The 20,013-nt window shown below is 48.7% G+C and overlaps 1 protein-coding gene across 2 annotated transcripts in view; it reads left to right on the forward strand.

The window, feature by feature from the left end:
- Positions 1–20,013, forward strand: part of RMND5A (required for meiotic nuclear division 5 homolog A) — a 272,396-nt gene that overhangs the window by 37,899 nt on the left and 214,484 nt on the right. The gene's annotated exons all lie outside the window — the stretch shown is intronic.

The raw sequence follows: 20,013 nt of genomic DNA on the forward strand, positions 1-20,013 counted from the left end.
GTTTGTAACCACTGCCTGCCCAGCGATCACAAGGATAAGGACTGCAAGGCCAATGCGGTGTCGAAGACTCCCAAGGCACGTCAGAAGCAGAGGGAGGACCATTATGCAGCCTTGCTCCAAAGCCAGAAACAACCATCACTGAGGGACTTGGGCCTCTCAAGCGAAGAGGACAACCAGGGAGTTGCCACACAATCGGCACACTGGGGGTCAGACGTCGAGATCCTCAAAGAGGACACAGAAGATGGCACAGGGCACATAGAAGAAGCCTGACGAAGTAAAAAACCCTAAACTGTCAGAAACAAAGGGCTTTAAAAAGAAGGCACGAAAGGCAGCCCAGGTGTTAAAAATAAATGTCGATTATGGGTCAGCTGTGACTAAAAGAAACCTACGGATCCCGCCCCAGAGATACTGACGTGGGAAGATTGTTGAAATAGACGAAGGCAGGTGCCGAACAAGAGGCCACGAAGGGAAATAAACATACCCTAGAAGGCAGAATCCACCACACCCAACAAGAGGTTCTCCCCGGCCTCCGATGTCGAAAGGGCCCTCGTATTGGAGAAAATAAAAGATAAAAGATAAAAGCAGAAATGGCAGTACTTCTTCAACAAAAGGAGGTCGAGATGCTGAAGGAATCCAGAATTCTGGTTAAACCTTCCACGGCTGCAGACGCTGAAGAAGAGGAGGATATCCTCAAAGCTCTGCAAATCCCCGAACCTCAAGAAGAGGTCGTCGAAGAGGAACTTGATGCTGCAGAAGAGGAGGAAGCCTCAGGAACTTCCACAGAAGAATGGAATGAGCTCGACATAAAGTTCAGAAGAAGATGCCTGTAGTTATCCCTTGAAGGATTTACCACCAGACAACATCGTTTTCTACAATAGCCTCATCAAGAGAGTAGTTGATACCTTTGATGTCCCCATAGAGTAGAAGAAAGGAGACTCTTGCTTACTCCTAGAAACATTAACACAGGGGGTCTCCAACCTTTTCTGTAGTTAGTTACTTCTGTTCAGTGAAAATCGTTGTGAGCTACTTAAGGCCAAGCAACTCACGCATTGATCATTTTTTTTTTAACAATGTGCTTTGTATCTAGTGTGTTTTTGCTGATGTTTTAAGAATCATCCCTGTTGTCCGCACATCATAAAGTCTTGATAATAAGGCTTTTACTGCATGTCATCCATGTCAAATGCCCAGCACATGACGCCATTTTTATTTCACAGGTGCTGGAAGTTGGGCTGCTGCTACAGTACAGCAAGTGCACAGACTGGGATCATTCTCATTATCAACTTAAAGTTCAAGTGATGGGACATAAACCAGATTTGACAGGAGCAATACGTGTAACATTGAACTTTAAACTGTACTTCAAGCAGGCTCCTAATCTGAAAGTTTACATCAACTTTTCAGAAAACATGAAGGATAACATTTCTAACTGCAGACAGTTTGAAATAAAAAAAGAGCAACAAAATATCAGTACTCGAGTGTGGACCATTACTGAAATAACAAGGCCTAAACACTTTCTTTCACAAAGCCTTATCATTTACTTTGCTTGGCGCTCTGTTTCCTTCGGTCGAGGTCACTCCGATTTTTACCCAGCTTAAATCTATGCTCCAGACATCTGCATAAATAAGGCAGTTGGTCAGACTCCAAATCCTTTCTTTTACATCCAGAATGTACACAAGGCCTGCCATCACTGCTTTTCAGTTGCGCAACACAGAGAGCACCACTTATTTCATGCCAATTAAAAATTAGGAAAACCTCAGAAAACACATCTCTGGAGTTTTCTAGGCAGTATTAAGTGAAAGGCAGTGTTCAGACCATTATGGTATGCTATTGAAGGCTGCCATAGTGGTTTCATTACTTGCGTTTGGGTTATTTGTCATGTGGCATACCAAGCTGGTTTGGGTTAGGGGCGGGGAACGTTGCCTAAAAAAGGACTAAATACTATAACCATGTTGATTGACTACTAAATTGAGACCTTATCAGCGTAAGCTACTCTGGAGCCTTGGCAAGCTACCAGTAGCTCGCGCTCGACCGGTTGGAGACCCCTGCATGATCGCCATCCACCAATGGAACACAATACCTTCCAATACTACCAAGCATTCTGAACCAGTGCTAGGAGACTTTCAGTGAGCCTGCCTCATCAAAGGGGGTAACCCCAAGGGTTGAGGATGAAATGCAAACCCTCCACAAAGGACACTAAATACACTCAGGGGAACACAGTGCCAGACACCCTCATTGTCACCACAGCAAGAAGGAGCAACGCTCACTCCTCCACTGGCCCATCTCCAGAGGGAGAGAGTAAAAGAATGGACATGGTGGGGCGAAAGATGGAGAAATAGTGCATTACAAACTCTAATGCCCTCCTCAACCGGTATGGCCACCAATAATGAGACCACATCGAAGAACAGATGAACAAGCTCCCAGAAGAGGATAAGAAGAGCTAAATCCATCCTACAGGAGGGAGGAAACATAGTGAACACCTGCATGAAATCAGCTCTAGACGCAGCCAATACAGCCAGCAGACAAATGTGCACAGGCATAATGTTAAGAAGGCAAGACTGGCTCTGAATTTCAGGTTTCAAACGAGGTCCAAGCCTCAGTAATTAACAAACCTTCACAGGTAGATGAATCCCTTCAACAAATAACGGACAATGAGACGGCCAGGGCTATGGGAGCCCTGCAACAGAGGGGCGCCTTCAGGTCAACAGGTCAACAAAAACAACATCAAACACAGGGCAGCAGACAGTAATCAAACCAGCAGTCCGGATAACTATCCTGGCAGCAGCAACCAAAGCTGTCCTTTCGTGGCAGATGAAGAGCCAGGGGACAACCCTCGAGTAGGTGGAGGCGCAAACTCAGTGACTTGCCCACAGCAGAAGACCCCCCACACAGCTTCAGTGGGAGGCAGAATAGCGCACCACCTACTTCAATGGGAAAACATCACAGACAGTTGGATTTTAAATGTGGTACACCATATCTATTGTATAGAACTAATAAATAAATCCCCACCAAGAAAGAAGTTCCAAGGAACAGAACGTTTGCAATTAAGACAGGAAATAAAGGAACTCCTATAAAAATAAGCAATAGAGATGATAACAAGGATTGAACACAACAAAAGAAACTACTCCCCTTACTTCTTGGTATCAAAGCAAGATCTCACGCTAAGACCCATCATAGACCTCAGAGTCATAAACAAATTCATTCACCCACATCATTTCAAAATGTGAACACTATGAGATGAAATCCCACAGCTACAGAAAGGGGATTTTATGTCAACAATTGATTTAAAGGACGCCTGTCTGCACATCCCCCTGAACCTAGCACACAAGGAATACCTATGGTTCTTCCACAATGACACTTACTAACAATTCAAGGTCCTGCTCTTTGGGATAAAATCAGCACCAAGAGTCTTCACAAAGTGCCTAGCAGAAGTAGCAGCATCCCTAAGAAGGAGAGGAATCCACGTCTATCCCTACCTAGACGACTGGCTGGTGAAGGCAAACTCGGAGCAAGTATGTTACACCGACACACGTTCACCAGTTGATCACGAAACTGCAAAAATTGGGTTTTTCAATAAACCTCAAGAAGTCATCAACAAAGCCAGAACAAGAAAATACCTTCCTAGGAGAAAGATTAAGCTCACAGGTTACACAGGCATACCCAACCCAGAATAGAATACAAGCTATCGGACCACAAACATGCCTCTACCAAAAAGATCAGTCTCAGACAGTGAGTACTGTCATGAATCTCATGGGCATGATAGCATCATGCATTCCCCTCATCACCCATGCACGCCTCCACATGTGACCTCTACAGGAGTGGCTATGCAACAGTTGGTAACAAACCACAGGGAGTTGGAAGGATCTAGTGGTTGTAACAGAAAGGGTTCAGACGGAGATACAATGGTGGGCATTGAAGAACAGAACACTAGGCAAACCGTTGAAATCACCAACTCCCTTAGTGACCATCGCAACAGATGCATCCCACAAGGGTTGGGGAGCACATTAAGGAAACCTGAGGGTACGCGTTCAGTGGAACGACGTGGACTCCATAAAGCACATCAACTTACTAGAGATGGAGAACAAAAAATGCAGATTCTTCGCTTCCAGGTTTCAACACCACCTATCAAAAGGACCATCTCATAATGCAAAGGGGTCAGATGTTTCACTCCGAAACAATGACACAAAGCCTGGCCACTGAATACATGGAGTTCAGACCTTTTAACTTACCGCAAAGAACAATGGAAATACTAAAGTAGGCAAGAAAACAAAGCACAAGACAATGCTACGCAGCGAAGTGGAAACGATAAACCATGTGGTGTACAGAATACAATACACTAAATTCGATTTCCTTCAGGAAACAGTGCTCCTGTGTCTTACACTGTTCCATGACAGTAACATCAGCTACTCCCGCCTCTGGGTGCACCTGGCAGCAATTGTAGTCTACACCAGGGGAGATTCATGTAGACGTTTCTTCACAGCACCAGTCATCAAAAGATTCCTGTAAGGGTCCAAGAGGATGGCGCCCCCAAGAAAGGCTCAGCCCCAATATGGAGCTTAAACACAGTCCTAGCACAACTAATGACAGAACCATTCAAGCCCACACACAAAGCTGAATTCTGATACATCACTATAAAGACTGCCTTCTTAATAGTTATAACATCTCTATGGAGAGTAAGTGAACTACAGGCATTAGCAATTGAGGAACCTTACATGCAAATCCACAAGGACAGCGTTCTCCTTAGAACAAATCCTCAGTTCCTACCTAAGGTAGTAAGCAAATTCCACATAAACCAAAGCATACAGCTAACACTCTTTTTCAATGACCCACAAATACGACTAGAAAGAAGACATTCGCACCCTGGACGTAAGTAGGGGTTTCCTATACTATCTACAGTAGTCAAAAAATTCTGTAAAGGCAATTAATTGTTCGTCTCTCACTCAAAGTCCAACAAAGGAGCACCTGTGACAAAGGATACAATTGCACACTGGATTGTAGAGGCAATTCAAGTATGCTATGCCTCAGCTGAAAAAACACTAAACACACAGCCAAAATCCCACTCAACATGGCCAATGTACCAATTGTCACTATGTGCTGCGGCAACATGGGCATCCACACACCCATTCACCAAACATTACTGCATGAATATACAGATGACTAAGGAAGCTCAAGTGGGACAAAAGGTACTTCAACAACTGTTCACAAAGTATTTCTCCTCTTACCACAACCACCCCAAGGAGGGGAAAAACGGTACATAATCTAATGCACAGCATGTGAATCCAGAAAAGGATTCATGCTGCAAAACTAAATGGTTATTTACCAGTAGGAGTAGTTTTGCAACTTGAAGAGTTTTCTGGGTTTACATGTGACCCATCCACCTCCCCTCTGAGGAGGAATGTAAACTGGTGGGGAAAGAAGATCACGTAAATCAAGAACTAACCTCTAAAGAGAACAGGATTTAAGATATACCCTAGAAAAAAGGGGAAAAAAAATCCAAAGATGGCTACCATGCACAGGAACTTCCGGGGCGCCATCTGATCTCACACAAGGGATGGACCTAGCACCAAATGGTGATCGGCTCAGAGAGAAAAAAAAATAATTTTGGACCTAACCACTAGATGGCGGAATAATGCACAGTATGTGAATTCAGAAAACTCTTCAAGCTGCAAAACTACTACTTAGTAACCATTATGATTTATAGGATTGCACTTTAAGCTTCTGTACCTACATTGAAAGAACATCTTCACCTTAAAATCAAGACAAGAAGTCGAAGGACAGACGTCAAACTAAAGTTAATTTTGTGAGTGTTGAGACCAGCTAGTTCAAGAAACTACTTGGGAAGCGTAAACTGAGATACGCAGGATAATTTTTGAGAAACCGGGTCTTAAATATGGAAACAAGTAGAATGTTATAAAACCTATTTTGCCCATTTCTGATAAATCCAGAAACAGTATTTCTACAGTGTTCTTTCTGCACTTCTTAAAATTTAATAGTGAGCAATGCAGTAAGCTGTAGTGATTCCATGCACACGATGTTTGAATTAAGAGATCCGTTAGCCAGAAAAATCCTTATGTTCAGACAGACATGGTGTTGAGCAGTGGAAAGTTTGCAAAGAGAGTCCTCCACAAAGTAGAAGAACCTGAACTTTAATGGTCTGAGGTGACAGGTATTGTAGTTTCTAATTCTGGCTTCTTGATCTGATGATAATAGGTAATCCTAGTTGAATCATTGTATCCGTTTATTTGTTTTAGGAGTTTAGTCAAATACAGATTTTTTTTATAGGATTGCACTTTAAGCTTCTGTGCCTACATTGAAAGAACATCTTCACCTTAAAATCAAGACAAGAAGTCTAAGGACAGACGTCAAACTAAAGTTAATTTTGTGAGTGTGGAGACTAGCTAGTTCAAGAAACTACTTGGAAAGCGTAAACTGAGATACGCAGGATAATTTTTGAGAAACCGGGTCTTAAATATGGAAACAAGTAGAATGCTATAAAACCTATTTTGCCCATTTCTGATAAATCCAGAAACGGTATTTCTACAGTCTTCTCTCTGCACTTCTTAAAATTTAATAGTGAGCAATGCAGTAAGCTGCACACGATGTTTGAATTAAGAGATCCGTTAGCCAGAAAAATCCTTATACTTCAGAAAGACATGGTGTTGGGCAGTGGAAAGTTTGCAAAGAGAGTCCTCCACAAAGGAGAAGAACCTGAACTTTAATGGTCTGAGGAGGTGACAGGTATTGTAGTTTCTAATTCTGACTTCTTGATCTGATGATAATAGGTAATCCTAGTTGAATCATTGTATCCGTTTATCAACGGAGTTTAGTCAAATACAGATTTTTTTTCTTCACATTGCAATACCTTTGGAGCTCTGTTAGTGCCAGCTAGAGAAACATATATACAAATGCAATAAAATGGGTCTCATACCCAGGTTGGTATAAAATGGGCATCATAACCAGGTTGGTAGACCGTTTGAGAGGCATTGGCATCAAAGCTGACATTTTTCAGTTCAGTACCATGGCTCTGTCTTAGGCACGAGTTTCATATATAGGTGTTATATTTGATGGTTAGATTTAGCTGTGAGGTGGGGCGACTAAGGCATTCTACGGCATTGGTCCCCAAACCCTTGGGGACCACCAAGCATGCTTCTGGTGGTTAACAGAATGGCGAGATATAAAGTGTGTAGCTGCTTATTGAAGATTCTTAGGAATAATAAAACCAAGTGCTTTTGCAAGTTTACGTTTGAATTATACACAAACTTTGAATTAAATGCTTGCATCTAGTGAGAGCTAGTGGAGCGCTTTCAGAGCTTCTTTAGTTTGGATTCTCAGTTGTTAGGCACATCTTTGTTGCTTGACTTTGTTGTCTCTTGAGTTCCGTAATAAAATTGTTTAGTGCACCTGTATAGATTATATTGCAATAGCTTGTCCACCCCAAAATTAAGCCATTTTGTCAATTTGATTTGGTGAGGAGTTTGCAGACGAAAGACGATTGTGACACGACAGTTTAAGATTGGCCTCCCCTTCATTGTACGGATGAAAAAGGCTAGAATCAAATATGGTGCCCGGATTCTTTGCTTTCCTAGTGGTAATGGGGAGTGTTCAGAGGCCAGAAGCCTAGTGAAATGTTATGTTTCATGTTTGAGCTGCTTTGCTTCTCCAAAGGGTGTCCTGGCACAAGGATTATAGTACTGTCAAACCTGGAAGTTGGGAAAGCTAAAAGATGTGGTATCGTAGCCTTCTAAAAAAGATTTTTTTTATTTATTTAGGGAATTCATATCTTAAGAAAATTTCTTTCTTCCACTTTTGTGACTGCATGGTAATGTGTGCACATATGGAAATGCATCTTGTATTGATCAAGTGACAAGAGGTCTCATATAACCATTGAACAGGATTCGGGAGCCCTTTTGAATCTTGGTTAGAGGATTCTTTCAAAACAAATAGCCTCCCAAACCATAGAATAGTGTGATCCTCAGCTGCTTCAATATCCAGAAGTATTAGGGCAGCTTTCTAGCCTTTGTCAAGAGTAGTGAGATTTTTTTTTTCACAACAAATTTTTTATTAATCGATCAGGTCAAGGCATATACACAGTGTTGGACCTGGCCCTTTTGGCAGGTTCACCCCGAAACTTTTTGCTTTTTCCTAGCCTATTTCTGGAACCTGGTGTTGATGGTTTTAGGCCTTTGCGCACTTTTTCACTGTGGTACAGTGTAAAGTGCGTGTGCTCTCTGTGTATGTGTGGTGAGTGACCTGCCCTTCCATAGGAATGAATGGGGAATATGTATGCCCATGGTAGTTCCTGATGTGTGAGGAGTGCAGGGTCGAGTTTGATATGTGCGAACTCGTGAGATTGAATGCTGCGTAATGGTGTATGCGGCATGGTTGTGTCTAGTCTAGAAGTGCCACTTTTAGAAGTTGGCATATTTGTGTAGTGAGTCTGCTGGCACGTGATTGGCTGGTGAGCCTGACCCAGGAGTGCCTGGGCCTGCTTGTGGATTGACTGTCTGGTTTGAGTGCGACAGGGGCCGGGGAGCCCCAGGAGGTTGTCTGAGTCAGCCCGTGGATGAAAGGCAGCATCTGCTGCCAGGGAAGTGGGAGGAGATAGCACCTGATAGTGAAGGGCTGTGCCTACCTGACCACAATGCTGGCTCCACCTCCCTGCTGGGCGACTGTCACCTCTGTCCCTGATACTGGAAGGACTTCCCTATAATCAGTTCTAGCTGGTTCTCACACTGCCTGCACAAAGACTTCAAAGACTTTTCTGTGTATAAGAAGGGGCTGTGTCCCCTTCCAAAATGTTCTTGTTTCCAACTTGAATCTGCCAGGGGCGTGCTGCTGCTTGGGCCCAGGGGAATCCCTGGGCCCTGCCCAGCCCCTGGGTGCCTGGAGGACTTCTGGGGGACCCCTCTGCCTGTCCTGGAAGGATGGGGGACTTTGCTTTACCCTGGATGGACTGCTGATGTCCTGGACTCTGGAGACCTTTTACTGGGTCCCCTTTGCTTTCCTTTCCTAAGGACTTTGCTGGACTTTTTCTTTGGTTCCCTGTGGCGCTTGGGAGCGCTCTGCCTTGTCCCTGGCGCTGGGAGCGCTTTGCTTTCACCCCTAGCGCCTGGTGACGCTCTGCTCCTGCCTTTAGCGCTGGGAGCGCTTTATCCCTGCTCTAAGCGCCTGGGAGCGCTTTTATTCCCGTTTATTTGGTTAATTTACGGGTGCCACCCCGTTTTTATTTAATTATTTGGAGCCGCTGCCCGGGGCCAGGAATACCCTGTGAAGTTGCCGTTCGTTGGGGAGCTGCAGCGGCGAAGATCGGAGCCGCTGCGCTCTCATTGGCTGAAGGAGCCGAGCCCCCTCACTGACGCCGCGACGGGATTGGATCGTGTGCCGCAGCGTCATTACTGGTGCTGTACTGTGGTTGGCTGAAGATCGGAGCGTCATCGCAGGCCTGACCCGGGAGCCGCACTGCCATTTGGCTGACTCCCGGGTGAACAAGGAGGCTCGTCGCAAGTGCCGCAACGTGATTGGCTGGTCCATCGGGAACTCCGGAGGAGCCGTGACTGAAGTGAACCTCGGCGAGGAGCGAGGAGAGAGTGAGCTGACCTCGCCGAGGGATCCCGCGTGAAAGATCTCTGCCCCCTGGCCTGAGTCCCCGCGCTGGAGCGCTGAGTCAGCTCCCCGCCGCTCCCCGAGGACCGGAGAGCGGGCGGAGGGCTGCCGGGACCGGCCGGGGCAGGGAAGAAGCAGAGAGTGCTGGCGCGTAGGCGCTGAGATCATCAGCGGTGCCCATCGGCCCGGAAGTGACCCTGGGCCACGTGGTGAGGCACGCTTGCAGCGCTTGATGTTCATAGAGTTGAAGGGCTAATTCTTTTTAGTGATTCACCTGCCGGCAAGCTTAGTTCGCTCGTTTTGAAAGCCCATTGAGATAAGTCAGTATTACTAGTTTTTGATACTGGTTTATAAGAGACTTGAGACTGAGTTTTCTATTAAGAACTTCCTGATAATACAGGTGCAGATGAACCAGGGAGGTTCATGGGGGCATATGTGTGCAAGAGCCTGTGTGGCTCCTACCTTTTGGCGCAGTACTGCTCAAGGGCTGGTGAGAGCCCATGCCATAGGTTTATTGTTGCCCCAGCTGCCCAGCAATTAGTGGGCAGCTGCACCGTTTAGGCCCTGACATTTGGACACAGGGCGTCTTAGCCCCAACAAGGCTAGTTGGCCTAGGGACTGCCACAGGTGGTGGCTTATGTAGGTTTTGCGCAATTGTATGGTTATTGCACCTCTGAATGTGATTTCTTACATCATGTGTTATTCCTGCACCTCTGAATGTTTTTAGACATCATGTGATTTTTGCGCTATTGTATTGTTCTGGTACCTCTGAATGTATTTTTATTGCATCATGTGCTTTGTTCTTAACACCGCTGAATGTGTAGGTTTATGCATCATGTGTTTCCCTTTACTACTCCTCTGAATGTATATTTATGCATCATGGGTAATGTGTTCTTTCCTAGACCCCTAAATGCTGTGTGATACTTAGGTGGTTGTTCTTTTTAGTACAGGTGGTCCTAGTGAGGTCCTGGTCCCCTGCGTGACATTCTCCTAAGGTGTTTAGGGTTGCGTAGGTGGTACTTACCTGTTCCCAGTAGTTACTGGATGTAATTTATAACTGTTATTTTGTTTTATATCCTTTTATTCTAATTTCTGACAGTATTTCTATATCTACAGAGTGTTGATTCTGACAGTGGCCCATGTGGCCCTGTCCTGTACATAATCCCTTATGAGTGTTGCCCGTGCCAGTTGGCACAATGTACATGTGTGATTTTTATCTGATGTGTGTTTACAATACAAAAGTTATTTTAATATAACCTTGTGTGGAGTTCCTTTAGTGGTGTGCCTAGGTTGTTGGTGCTGTTGTGTGCTGGCGCAAATGCTTTACACATTGCCTCAGAGTTTAGCCTTACTGCTCGTGCCAAGCTACCAAGGGGGTGAGCAGGGTTTATCTTGGCGTGTGACTTCCTTGCCCTGACTAGAATGGTGGTTTCTGCCTGGCTTTGGCGTCAGCCTTAGCCTACCAGAAATAGCCAGTTCTAACACACAGCTCTCCACAGTCAGGAGATCACTGCCAAATATCAACAATTGGCTCAGCATCTTGTATACCCAATCAATAAACAAATAAAGAAGAAAAGGGCACGAGTCTCCCCAAACTCCCCCCGCCTCCCACAGCCACCCAACAACCCTTCTACCCACCCCTTATCCCTCCCTAACCCAGTGCACGTGATCACAGTAAGCCTCCCGTAACAGTGTGCATCATGCCAGGCACCATGCGCCATCCTATGCCTGAGGTCCAATGTCCAAATCCAGACCGTCGTCCGGTTCTGCTGGAGGCTCCAGAGTCAAATCCCTATAGTCGGCCCATCGTTTCCAAATTTTATAGTGTTTGCGGGGGCAACCTCTAGCCTCAAACACTGGACGCTCTAACCCCATAAAATAGTCTAGTCCAGCCTTCCATGCGCGCAGTGGGGGGCTCGCTCATTCTTCCATGCTCGCGCCAAGTCCCGCTTGGCCACAACCAGACCCAGTAACAAAAGGTGACGTTTATAGACATTCCCTCCCACACCCTCCAGTACATGGAGAAGGCCCAAGCGGTGAGTACGGGGAAGGTCCCAGCCCAGCACCTCCGACAAGCAGCTCCATACACCATTCCAGAACCTAGTCAAACCAGCACAGGACCATACAGTATGCAACAGAGTACCCCTCTCAGCCCCACACCGCAGGCACACCGGGGACGCAATCAGGCCTGCCCTCCACAGCCGCTCCCGTGTATAGTAAGCCCTATGTAGGTATTTAAATTGGATCAATCGGAGACGTACTGCGATAGCGGTCCCACGCAGGGACTCCAAGGCCTCCCTCCAGTCATCGTCATCAAGGGGCCCGACGTCCTTCTCCCAGGTCTCCTTTAACGGAAGAAGGGAAGAGGAACAGTGGGTGACTAGTGTTTGGTAAATACGGGAAACCTTCTTATCCCCGAGGTCTCCCATGAAAACTTTCGCTTCCACCGGGCTGAATTCCGGCAGTGACTCCAAACCAACCAGACTAGGCGCGAGCGCGTGGCGTAACTGCAGATACCTAAAAAATTGGGCCTGGGGCATATGGAACTCGGCCCTAAGCTCCTGGAATGACTTAAGGGTCACTCCGGTCACAATGTTCCCGAGCGTGGAGATCCCGATCGAATCCCATCCGCCAAACCCCGCTAGGGAGGCCAGTGCTGGAAGTCGCCCGTTGTTCCACAACGGGGTCTCCGCTGTCAATCTACCCCACCAGCCCATGCGGCGCAGAGCTTGTCGCCAAACCTCGAAAACCACTTGCGTGGCGCGCGGTAGCCGTCTCCGCAGCCCGGCCGAGTATAGGATGGTGTGCAGTGTGTGTTTCCCCATCAGCAATCGCTCTAGAGCATATGCCGGGTCCCCTCCGTCCCCGTACCACCACTCGTTAAGTACTAACAAGTGGGAGGCCTGGTAATATGACAGTAAGTCCGATGTAGCAAGACCACCGCAATATGAGGATAGGAAGCAGGTACGTAGCGCCACCCTAGCCGCACCCCCAGCCCACAAGAAACGGCCAAGGACCGAATTGACCTGCCGGAACCACCGGGGCGCAATTCTGTGCGGATGATTTTGAAGCTGATATAAAAGGCGTGGAAGCGCGACCATTTTAAAGATCGCAGACCTACCATATATGGTAAGAGGCATCCGGGACCATGTTTTAATATCCGTCTGGACCTTGTCCCACACTGGTATCACGTTGCGCTCCCATGATGCCACCGCGAACTCAGACAGGAACACTCCAAGATACATCATGCCCCCGGCCGCCACCTGCAGGGGCGACGCCCACGATTCCATCACCGCCCCGCCACCCAGCACCCATAGGGTGGATTTGCGCGGGCTAAGACAGAGGCCCGACACCTCGCCAAAGATGCGCATGATCTCCAATACTCGGGGCCCCGATCTATTCAGGTCCGTGAGGAAGAAAAGGACATCGTCCGCATAGAGTGCGATCCTGTCCGTAAGTCCCCCATTCCACACGAAGCCCCGTAGCTGCGCGTCAATGCGTACCCAAGAGGCAAGGGGCTCCATGGCTAGTGCGAATAAATACGGGGACAGCGGGCACCCCTGACGGGTCCCCCGACCGATTGGAAACCTCCCCGACACCGCTCCGGAGACACGCACGGACGCCGTAATGTCAGTATATAGCAGTTTGATGTACGAGATAAACACCGGGCCCAGATTAAGATGTGGCAGGAGTGCGAATAAATAGGTCCAACTCACAGAATCAAAAGCCCTGTCTATAACAGCCAGCAGTAGGGCTGCTCGCTCCCCGGAGGCCCCCATCGCGTCCACAGCTGTCTGCGCCCGTCTGATATTGTGTCGTGTCGCCCTACATGGCATGAAGCCAGCCTGATCCGGGTGGACCAGGTCAGCTACGTGGGGGAGAAGGCGGTTCGCCAATGCCTTAGCCAGCAGTTTAGCTTCGATATTAAGCAACGATATAGGGCGATACGAGTCATGCCGGTCTGGGGGCCTACCTGGCTTCTGACAAACCACCACTTCAGCGTGGCACCAGTCCGCCGGCAGCTGGCCCCGCTCCCGCGCAACCTCCAGTGCCATCCTGTAATGGGACCCCAATTGGAGTTGGAATTTCTTGTAGAATTCGCACGGGAAGCCGCTCGGCCCGGGCGCCTTCCCTGTGTTAAGCTGCCCCAGCGCGTCCCCCAACTCCTCCGCCGTAAGGGGAAGGTCCAATGCTGCTCTCGTCTCCGCGGAGACTGCCCTCGGGGGCAGGTCGGCAATAAATTTGTCGACTGCGTCAACCGGGAGGCAGTCCTGCGGCGCGTATTGCCCCACATAATATCTGGCGAAACTCACTGCCAATTCAACTGGGTCCGTCATCGTGACACCATCCCCATCCGTGAGTCCATGTAGGATAAGAGGCTGCTAGGTATGTTGACATAGCCTATGGAGCATGGTACAGGACTTGTCTCCCCATTGATACACTCTACTCCGCGTGGCTAGCCACGCCTGTCGGGCCTCATCAATCAACACGGACGCATAGGACTGTTGTGCCTGTAGGAGCAGCCGCACCGCCACCCCGTCTCCCTCACTCTGACACCGTCTCTCCTGAATTTCCACCTGCGCCGCAGCCGCAACTATGGCCTCCCGACGTCGGCGACGTCCGCCGCGCACCACGCTATGTCGATCCCCCTTAACGTGGGCTTCATGGCTTCCCAGACCACTGTCGCGTCCATGTTTGCCACAAGGTTTTCTTGCCAATAATGGGCGATCGCACCCCGCATGTGCTGTACATATTCAGCTTGCTGTAGATGTCACGAGGACATCCTCCATCGGAACGGTTGTCTCTTCCTACATAATTCAATCTCCACGGCCACCGGGGAGTGGTCAGACAATCCTCTTGGTAAGATACCCGTCTCCCGCACTCTACTCAGATACATACTGGGCACAAAAACATAGTCCAGGCGGGAGAAGGAGCCATGTACAGCAGAAACATAGGTGTACTCACGGGCCCTTGCATGCATGTGTCGCCAAACATCCACCCAGCACAACCCTTCCACCATCGTTCTCAGCCGTGTAGGGGCAGCAGCAGTCAGTATCTCCCGCGGCCGCCCACGGTCCATGTGCACATCCATCACATCGTTCCAGTCTCCTCCCAACACTGCCAGGGACTCGGGGATCTCCGCCCACACTGCAAACAACCTCTCAGCCAGGGACCACTGCAAAGGGGGAGGGGCATATATACTCCCAAACACAACGGGTTCGGTACCCACCATACCTTTGACAAAGATGTATCGGCCCCGCGGGTCTATCCACTGTCGTTCATGAGTGTAAGCTAACCTGCGATGAACCAAGATGGCGACCCCCCCCCTGGAGCCCCTGGAGAATCCAGCATGGAAAACTTGGTGGTAACCAAATCTCTGTAGGCTAAGCACTTTCGACCCCATCATGTGAGTCTCCTGAAGCAATAAAACATCTGCTGCCTCCCTCTTCCCCCACCTCAAAATCGCCCCCCTCTTGATCTTATCCAGCATCCCTCTGACGTTCCAGCTCAGTATGCGCATGGACTCCCTGGGGAGCCCCAAGTTAGACGTATCAGCCATAATCCAACGGGCCCAACACAGAGGCACCCAGCACCAGGCCCAGGCGCACAGCACAATCAGTAGTAAGGCATTAAAGATCACGTGCACCCCCCCATCCCCCACCCCCTACCCCCCTCCACTCCCCCCCCAAACAGTCCCCTCAACTCCCTTCCCCCCCTTCCCCCGCCCCCCACCCCTATACCTCAGAGAACTTTGAAGTATCTGTCGCGGCATGGGCAACCTCAGGCCCAAAACAGAGCGCCCAAGGCCAACCATACCAATGGATCCCAACTACCCACTCAACCAAAAGAACCCCCCCCCGCCAACTCCCACCTGTGTAGGAGGCAAGGGGCCCCTGCATAAAAGCACCCCGAACCCCACCCCGCCGGCCCACACAATCATAAGTACATACAGCGAGTGGCGGCCATACGCTCAGTGTCCAATGGTCAGCTCAGCAAGGCACAGCTATGCACCACCTCCCAGCGGGAGCCTGTGGTACCTGCAGACAGTCTCTCTCCTTCGATGCCTCTCAATTATCTGTCCCGGATTGGGCAGAGTCAGCAGGTTCACCGTCCTGTTTTCCACTGCGAGAAGTGGAGCGCTTCCGCGTCCGAGATCTTCTGTTCCTCTTGCCCCGGACATTCCGGTCGTCTCGCTCCTGCGACGGGTCCCTCGACCGACCCGGGTTCAGGCCCGGCTGGGCATGCGGCCTGACCCTCACAGTCTCATCTGTCCATTCGAAGACCGCCTCCGGAGTATCAAAGTGGGTCCATGACTGGAACACTACCCGTAGGCGGGCCGGATACAGTAGAGAGTATTGGATCGTCAGACCTCACAATTTCGCCTTGGCTGCTAAAAATGAGTGTCGTTGTTGTTGCACTATTCTGGTGTAGTCCGGAAAAATCATGATCTTCTGACTTTCAAATAGGAGAGAGTCCTTTGCCCTTGCCTCTCGTAAAATACTGTCTCTATCATGGAAGTTCAGGATTTTAGCTATCACCGGCCGTGGCCGCTCCCCCTCAGGCGGCTTCTGCGTTAAGGCCCTATGTGCGCGTTCTATCACAAAGCAGCACGATAGAACATCCGGAGGGCCAGCTCTCCAGCCATTGGGACAAGAAGCGTTCCATATTCCCCTTCTCACATCCTTCGGGAAAGCCCACGAAGCGAAGGTTATTCCTGCGCGCCCGCCCTTCGGCATCCTCCACTCGGAGCGCAAGACCTTTCTGGATGTTTTCCATTGCCGCCAGTTTCTGCTTTAGGGCCCCCATGTCGTCTTCAACGACTGAGATTCTGGGATTCGCCTCTGTGATTCGCGACACAGCATTGCGCAGGTCCTGGCGCAGCAGGGTCACATCTGCCCCAACCGCTCCGATCTTGGCGTCCAACATATCTCTGGATTGAGTGATCGCTGCCATGAGCGCTGCATTGTCCGGCCCCGAACCCTGGCCGCCTCCTGATGCTCCGGGTCCCCCACTCGGCCCGGTAAATTTATCAATGGGCCCCTGCTTGGCTGGCCCGCTGCCCCCTCCGCCCCTGGTCATGTTCGAAGCGCACTGGAAGGCTGTTGTCTGCAAATCGGTGGCCCCACCAAGATCCGCGCAGGGTATGCCACACAAGGATCTCGCCCGCCCCGGGGTCACAACTCTGTCACCCCGTCGTCGTCGTTTGCTGCGGGGTACCCCGGGGCCTGACGCCGTTCCACCCTCCCGTCTAAGGTGCGCTGCGCGGCTCCAGCTGGATCCCGTTCCTTCGCTGCAGGGCCCCCGGTCCAGACGCCGCTCCGCAGGGGGGCTTCGTGTCCCCACTCCAGGCCACCCCGACTACAAGGGGCCCCCCTCACTGCTCAGTCCAATCGCACTGGGGATCCCTTTGGCGCCGCAGCTGCAGGTCGCAGCCCCTCTCCCCTGTTCTTCACACGCTCTGTAGGGGCCCCCGGAGTCACTTACGGTCTGCCAGCACCGCCGCAGGGCCACCCAGGGCTCAGGCGACACGCCCGCGGGATCTTCTGGCTGCCCACCAAACTGCTGCAGCGCTATGCCAGGCTCCGTATGCAGGGGCACGTCTCAGGGGCACTGTACCGCTAGTCTTTCCGTGTCACCGCCCATGCCGCCACCGGACACCACCACACGTCACCGGGTGTCACCAAACTCGAGGTCCCGGCCTCTCTGCTCTCGTGTAGGCCGCAGCTTTCTGGAGGCGGTTCCACAGCACGGATCGCCACAGGCCAGGTTAGGGACAGCGCAGAGGAAATGCTCACCTCTCCTCTGCCACCCAGGGGCACCAGGCTAGAAGCACAGGTCGGCGCGGCCGGCCCGCTCAAGGATCATCCGTCCGGAGGGCGCCAAAATGGAGGCCCCGGCTGCACTCGCCGGGACCAGGCCGCAAGCCGCTACCACGTCGTTCGTCGCTTCTGAGGGCTCGGGAACGCCGCACTCCAAACTGGATGATACCCCTCGCTGTCCGGTACAATTACTCCGGGTGTGGGAGACAAAGCGGGTCCGGGAGCCAGGATAAGTCGTCGGATGGATGTCGGGCCGGTGGGAGCTCTAAAAGGCTGCGTCCACCATCTTCGCCCGCAAAGCCACGCCCCCAGTAGTGAGATTTTTTTAAAATCTGATTTTGCCCTTAATTTATTCAGATTCTCGAGCAGGGGTTTCCTTAGTTGCTAAGCTTTGCCCAATTATGGTAGGTTTGAAATAGGGTTATAGTTTTTTATCTGCAGTGTTTTTTTCTATTTTACTTTTTAGGCGTGGAGAAATTATTGAATGTTTCAGTTGCCAATAGAGTGTACTAAAGGTGGGTTACCTAGTGTGTTAATGTCAGCTCACATGGGTCGAAGGTCTTATTTCATGCATGATGCTGGACAAGGATCCATAGCCATGCTTGATGTTTTTATTTTGGAAGCTAACTCTTCCTCAGAGAGCAGACTGAGATAGAGGGTTTTGAAACCAGATGAAGTTAGGAATCGAAAGCATTCTATTTCTTCTAGTCATTATTTTCAATTCCTGACTAGAGATTATTTTAACTGGTTGATGTCGAAGACCTATTGTGAATGATACTCAACAGAGAGTAACTCATGGTTGGATTGATTTCTTGTTAATTTTGCATTCCTGATCTTGGTTCAGTGGCTTTCCTCTTCATATTTGAGATTGTCCAGCATAGTCAGCATTTCTGTCTCACTGAGTTTTGATTAGATGGCAAGTATCTTTTCCATGCTCATGTGAGACCTTGAATTGTAGTCTATATTTTCTCCTTTTTCCTGCACCCCGTCCCGCACTTCTTTATTAAGCTCACTCCTCCAGTACCTAATTGCCCCTCTTCCCTTTTGAGCTCCAAGCATGTTTGTGGCCATCTGAGGAGAAAACAAATATTGGCAAAGCCAGTGAGTTTAAGAAGAGACCATTGGCTTTGCCAGTGGTTTAATTTTTTTGATCTTTGATAGTTTGGAAGGACCAGAGAATTAACTGGAGAACTGAAGCTTGATCATATTGGAAGATGAGCTGCTTAATTTGCTTCATTAATGTGTAATTGGGGCGTTCAAATGAACCCCTTGGTGTTGCATATTAAAACAGCTGGTCTCTAGCTCTGTAGTGTCTCTTTTTATTCTCATTAATTTCAGATCAATATATTCATTGTTGCATGATTAATGGGCCAATGGCGCGTCCTATTCAGTATAGTTGGAGGAGGGATGCATCTACATTATTATTATGCGCAATACCATTGACTCAGTTCCACAATTTCATATACATTCAACATGCAGTCATTATTAAGTTGGTTTTTATATTTGCTTTTAAATAAAATATTTTTTTGGTTCTACATAGACCAGTATTTAGGTGAGATGATTACTGTCGTCAAACGGCACGTAACATTCACTTGAATCAGTATTGTGTTGACTTAAAGGGAAACATATAACCACATCAACTATTTTACAAACAAGGCATCAACAGTCTAACTAATGTTCAGGTTATTGAGATCTAATGATCCTTCAGTCATTTTGAGACACCTAGGATTTGTCGAAGAACACCTCATTTAATGCGATCCCATATGAGGGGCACTAAGGTGGTGCCTGAGTTTAGTATAGGTGCCCCTAACTATAACTGGCAAAGACAACCTTAAAGTTCCTGTGGCACCCAGTAGCTCCTCAAATATGCAAATGTCGTTCGATCTCCATTCTTTGGGAAGGTAGTTAATGAGATCTTCCCCTGGGCCCAAATTGTCGTTTTAAAGTAAGGAAATTCTAGAAAATATTGGAATTTACACAAGTATACTTTACCTCTAGCTGTTTTCAGAGACCTGATTTGTGATTTATTAAGACATACCGGGTAGTTAATGCTTTTTGTAATGTTCAGAAGAAAAAAGAAAGAGGGATAAACAATTAGTTTAGGGGGGAGGGCATTTACAGGTTTGCTGAGAAGAAAGTTATGGAGAGAAAGTAAAGATGATATGGAAAAAAATATTTTAGTATGTACTTCAAAATTATTTGCTTGTGGTCCTTTGCTGCGGTCTGTATCTGTGAGAGTCACCTATACTGTATGAGACCACATCCTCCACCTGCAGGTGGGGAGGTGCCCAGTCTATTTCTTCTGGTACGATTATTAAGCTTCTCTGGCCCATCGCTTCACTGAATCAAAAAGTATTTTCCCCTGGTCATAGCTCACAATGAAAACTGGTGTCTCTGGTCCTCTCCAGGTGTGTTTATGGATTGTCTGCATGTAGTGTGTGTGTGTGAACTGAAGAGCACTTTTCACTATTTATATTGTTCATAAATACACTGGTTGCGAGTATCTAAATATCAGTATGATGAAAACACCCTATAAGTGCTGTTCAAAATTGACACTTTTTTCCGTAGTGTAGTCTGCAGGATTGCAAAAAAAGTT

Source organism: Lissotriton helveticus, chromosome 2_2 (genome assembly GCF_964261635.1).
Source record: "Lissotriton helveticus chromosome 2_2, aLisHel1.1, whole genome shotgun sequence".
NCBI classification, from domain to species: Eukaryota; Metazoa; Chordata; class Amphibia; order Caudata; family Salamandridae; genus Lissotriton; species Lissotriton helveticus.